This window comes from Octopus sinensis, unplaced genomic scaffold, assembly GCF_006345805.1.
Source record: "Octopus sinensis unplaced genomic scaffold, ASM634580v1 Contig00589, whole genome shotgun sequence".
NCBI lineage: Eukaryota > Metazoa > Mollusca > Cephalopoda > Octopoda > Octopodidae > Octopus > Octopus sinensis.
In genome coordinates, this window is record NW_021824095.1 from 1,421 (window position 1) to 7,367 (window position 5,947).

General features: G+C 45.9%; 1 pseudogene; it reads left to right on the forward strand.

Moving 5' to 3' along the window:
• Positions 1 to 5,007: 5,007 nt before the first annotated feature.
• On the forward strand, positions 5,008 to 5,701 carry LOC115226946 (annotated as a pseudogene).
• The last annotated feature ends 246 nt before the right edge of the window (positions 5,702 to 5,947 follow it).

The window sequence follows — 5,947 nt, forward strand, 5'->3', positions numbered from 1 at the left end:
TCAAATCATTGCCTCCTCATCGGTGATCTAAACTCCAAACACACGGCATTTGGTTGTCGCGTGACCAATCGGGACGGCCGGTTACTTAAAGAGCGGCAGGTAGGCTAGACGTCTGTGTCCGCACCTCGAAAGCCCGGAACCACCGCTCCCCATTCGGCTGGGACAACCTTTGCGTAGCACTGAGCTCTCAATCAGTCGCGAATCTTATGGGAGAACCAATAGTACTCGACGATATTGGGAGCGACCACCTGCCAATGCAGGTCTGTGTCCACGTCTCGGTAGACACCAAATCCGTTGCCCACCACGATACACCCTTTCGAACATCAACTGGGCGCACTACCGTTATGCTCTGAACTTGTTCTTTCGCAACAACGTACGCCCAGGCAGCTATCAATCTACCTCGGACATCGACACACTCGGGCGCCGAATTGACGGACTTCATGCGACTCTACTTGGAAGCCCACGCTAGGAGGGTGCGCCCAACTAGCAAGGGCATTACACATCAAAAACCCAAACTTCTCCAACTTCTGGGCGAAAAGAAACGCCTGCGAAACAAGCTCAAACGCTGTGCCGACCCAACGGACCAAGGTACCCTAAGGTCGGAAATCTCTCTGCTCAACCACAAAATTGAACTCACAAGAAAGAAAGATCTTGAGAGGATGTGGAAGAAGCCTGCTCTGGTCTTAATCACAGGAACCCAAACTTCTGGATAGCCTACAACAGACTCTCTAATCATCTCGTGAACTCTCCGGCACCAGAATTATCGAACTCAGCTGGAATGCCTGCGTCGGTGGAGGAAATCCCCAACATATTTGCTGATCACCTGGACCGTCCTCTGCCGGACCATGAGGATCGCTGGGGAAACTCACATGCCAGTCCTATAGACCAAGCAGACTCCCTATCTGTTGATCATCACCCAATCACCGCGCTGAGGTGACCTGGGCCATCCTCTCGGCGAGGGACAACGCACCGGGGCATGACATGCTACCAATGAAAATGTTCAAAGAAGGCCCTCCGGAACTGTCTGAGTTTTTGGCACGCCTCTTCTCGGCTAGTCTTCGCTGGAGCCACGTTCCAAGTGCCTGGAAAGTCGCCGAAATCCGGATGATCAAGAAACCTGCAAAACCAGCTAACCTTGCCAGCAGCTATCGACCCATCAGTCTAATACCAACGATCTCGAGGCTTATGGAAAAAATTATGACCAAACGCTTCGACTCCTTCGCTGAGCAGAAATGCGTGCTTCTGCCCCAGCAGTGGGGCTTCCGCTCGGGGCGCAGCTGCGCCGATTGTTTTCTGATTCTCCAATCGATGGCTTTGAAAGCAATGGAGTTCAACGAAACTTTATCTTGCATCTGCCTTGACATCTCTAAAGCATTCGACAGCGTGTACCACCCAGACCTATTGGACAGGGTTCGCAGTTGTGAGCCAACGAGAGAGGCATTTCTCTGGCTGAATTGCTTTCTTTCTAACCGTATCTCCTTTGTGTCCCAGTCGGGCTTCCACTCCAGAGATATACATCTCCGAAGGGGTGTCCCGCAGGGATCCAGTCTCAGCCCGCTGCTGTTCAACCTTGTGATGAGCAGCTTCCCTTCCTTCCCCAATCCGCGGACAACTTTCCTCTTGTACGCTGATGACGTCCTCATTATGGATATTTCAAAAAGCCCCGCACTCTCGGAGCACCGTCTTTCCAGCTACATCGGAATGATAGAGACCTGGTGTCGGGGTAAACAACTATCCATTGCTATGGACAAGTCGGCGTACCTTGAAATTAACTCACGGCGCAAATCGAGGCAAGAGCCTGAGATTCTCAGAAGACTTCCCCGCCCGAGCCACATTCGCTATCTGGGCTTGACGGTAGACTCTAACTCGGAGTACTTACTGCACATCACCCAAAAAAGGAAAAAGGCCGTTGCGGCCCTTCGCTTCCTGAGGGGTATGCATTTGGCCCCCGACACTTTTCTGTTTGTCTTCGCGCGCGACGATTCTCCCAAGTCTCTTGTATGGGATGGAGGCGTGGCACTACTCAAACCAATTCGGAAAAATATTGAAAAAATGTGAGAAGATCCGTCGCTATGCGTTAAAGCTAGCGTACAGATTGGATCTACGCGCCCCGCTACCCAACTGGGCAGAGGAGAAATCTCCACTAATCGAGAAAGTCATCCTTGATTCCATCCGAACTTTTCGTCGGCGGTCTCAGGTGACCGATCTTTTCGTGGATCGCGTCTGAAATTCAATCAGAGAGTGACTCTTCAAAAACCCGGCTCATATATTCCCTTAGGACGAATCTCGGCAGAGCTCGACTGTCTTCGCAGTCGTCTCGTTTAACCTCGTCCAACCTTTTTACTTAGTCTCTGTTTTACTTACAATAAAAACTTTCCATTCCATTCCAATACCAGGGTTCGCAGTTGTGAGCCAACGAGAGAGGCGTTCTCTGGCTGAATTGCTTTCTTTCTAACCGTATCTCCTTTGTGTCCCAGTCGGGCTTCACTCCAGAGATATACATCTCGAAGGGGTGTCCCGCAGGGATCCAGTCTCAGCCCGCTGCTGTTCAACCTTGTGATGAGCAGCTTCCCTTCCTTCCCCAATCCGCGGACAACTTTCCTCTTGTACGCTGATGACGTCCTCATTATGGATATTTCAAAAAGCCCCGCACTCTCGGAGCACCGTCTTTCCAGCTACATCGGAATGATAGAGACCTGGTGTCGGGGTAAACAACTATCCATTGCTATGGACAAGTCGGCGTACCTTGAAATTAACTCACGGCGCAAATCGAGGCAAGAGCCTGAGATTCTCAGAGACTTCCCCGCCCGAGCCACATTCGCTATCTGGGCTTGACGGTAGACTCTAACTCGAGTAGTACTTACTGCACATCACAAAAAAAGGAAAAAGGCCGTTGCGGCCCTTCGCTTCCTGAGGGGTATGCATTTGGCCCCCGACACTTTTCTGTTTGTCTTTCGCGCGACGATTCTCCCAAGTTCTTGTATGGGATGGAGGCGTGGCACTATGGAAAGGGTAATGTTTGAACGACTCTCTGAACACGTCGAGAGAAATGGTTATCTCAAAGACGTGCAGTGGGGCTTTCGGAGGGGTCGTTCCTGTGCTGACTGTCTTTATACACTCAATTCGTCGATTGTAAAGGCTCTGGATTTCAAAGAGTGTCTGACAATTGTGTCTCTAGACATCTCAAAAGCCTTTGATATGGTTTGGCACCTCGGTCTCCTTAGACATCTGGCGAAGTGTCACATAGACAAAGGACTATTCCTATGGCTAAAAGACTTCCTCCGCGACAGGCGCTCTGTGATAAGCTTTCTGAACTATGACTCGGATGAACTGAAACTTAAAAGAGGCGTCCCTCAAGGATCAGTCCTCAGTCCTCTATTATTCAACATTGTGATGAGCAATCTGCCGTCTCCTGTCAACACACGGACGGAAATTTTGATATACGCCGATGATGTTGTAATCCTTGACATTTCATCGAAACCTGCCTTATCCGAACAAAGGATTATATCATATATGAATACAGTGGAGCAATGGTGCGATGAAAATATGTTCATTATTGCGCGTGAGAAGTCCGCATTACTGAGAATCACAGAAAGCAGAAATTTAATAAATTTACCGTGCCTGATCAAGAACATACCTCGACAAAACTCAATTAATATCTTGGCTTGTTCATCGATGAAAAGGGAAACTATCTCGAAAACGCAAAATTAAGTAAAAGGAAAGCAACTAATGCTCTCTTCTGCCTGAGGAAGTTAATTTGGAGCCTGATACTTTCCTCTACGTTTTCAATACGGTGATCCTACCGGGACTACTATACGGAAAAGAGGGATGGTACTTCTCTAAAAAGAAGGACACCATCTTAACTAAATTTGAAAAGTCTCGCAGGCTCGCTTTGAAGCTTGCTTACCACCAAAAAGTTGAAGATCCAATCCCCCTGTGGCTTGAAAGTAAATCCTCCATGGTCGGTGTGAAAACTGTCGAAAAAGCTAAAGTGGTTATAAATCAACTCAATTGTCACTGGGACGTACCTGCAGAGGTAGAAAAGAAAAAAAAAAAAAAAAAAAAAAAAAAAAAAATTTACTTGAGGGGGTCCCTTTTTTTTTTGGGAAGAAGTCGATAGGGTAGTCCTATTGTTTCATTATACAAACTCCCCCTAACCTTTAACCCTTCTCTGTTTCCAATAAAACTTCCTATTCCTATTCCTGGGTATTTGTCAATATAGATTTGTTGATTGATCGGATCTAGAAATGAGTGGTCGCTCGCTGCGCTCGGTCGCTCGCTGCGCTCGGTCGCTCGCTGCGCTCGCGACATAATATAAATCAAAATATTGTTCTTAACGAACAGCTCAGTTTTTTTACTGAGCCTATTCAATGATTTTCAAAATTTATTTTCTAATATATTTTTCAATACGAATTCGACTAGTGAAAGATTCATTAAAGTCTATAAAAGTAAAACCTACAATTTTTTTATACTAGGTTAGCAACTTATTTTTATTTAAGTAGATTCGATAATGAAAGTTATCGTAAACACTATTTAGTAGTTGTTGATAACCATTGATTTTCAGGTAGGCATTACGAATTCTGCATCACAAATGATCGAAGCCCTCTATTCTCACTGCGTACATTAACTGTTTTAGATGTCCCCTAAAATAATAATCTATTGGGTTAAGATCAGGCGATCGAGAGGCCCATTCGATAGTTTCTCTCAAGGAAATTAACAAACTGATTTATTTGGACTTTGTATAACTTTATTAACGACTATTTTACGAGTTTCAATAGTCACTGTAGGGCGACCACTTCTCTCCTTGTCGTGAACATTGCCCGTTTTTTTGAATTTTGTGAATAAGCGACCGACTGTTGCATAGCTTTATGTCTACACTTTTATGGCTTGAGTTGAAGGACTTTATGCCAACCCTGTATATACCATCGAAAACTGATAAAATCATATTAATTGAATTAGTCTCATTTACTATCAATATAGTTGTCATGATAACCATCCTATTTTACAATGTTCACAAATACTTTCCAAAGCGGCATGTTGTCCATTTTGTACAGCATTGGCAGTAAGCCACTCCAAATATGGGACAAACAGGCACATCTCCTCTATCATTACCACAGGTCAAGAACGGACACATCAAGAGAATCACCGACAACGACATCCAGTCACTCGTCCTCGAAATTGCCGGCACTAATGTCAGGTCCACTCATTCCCCCCACTCCTTAGCACCACCTACATCACCTGTCCTATGGACTTGTCCACTCTCGGCATCAAACTCCCCTTTCTTGTCATGATCATCAAAAACCTCAAAAAGTACTTCACTTTCGAAGTCCAAGTTCTCGACGACAAAAACGTCAAACGACGATTCCGTGCCAGCAACTACCAAAGCACCACCCGAGTTAAGCCCTTCATCTGCACTATGCCCATGCGACTCGACGACGGGTGGAACCAAATACAGTTCAACCTGTCGGACTTCACCAGACGTGCCTACGGGACTAATTACATCGAGACATTGAGGGTCCAGGTCACTCCCTCTCCCCATTCTAGATACATGCAAACTGCCGCATTCGACGAGTCTTTTTCTCCGAGAGGCTCTACTTCGAGGACGAACTCCCCGCAGAGTTCAAGTTGTATCTCCCCGTCCAAAACAAGGCTCGTTCTTAACACACTAATTCACTATTAACGCTTATATGTTCGGGTTATGATATCCTTTCCCATCCCTTCAGACAAGTCCTCCTGTCACATTAACTGAACTGCCATTATTATATCCAGCATATTCGGGAGATCAATCAGTCCAAGATGTAGGTAGACATCTCTGACTTAAAGGCGCTTCACTTTTCAGTAAATAATGTGCGATGTCGAATGGTATCAAAAAAAACTTTCACTGATACCATTAATTTTATCTCGCTACATATCCTTGTTGAATTCTGAATGTAACTCATTTTTGACA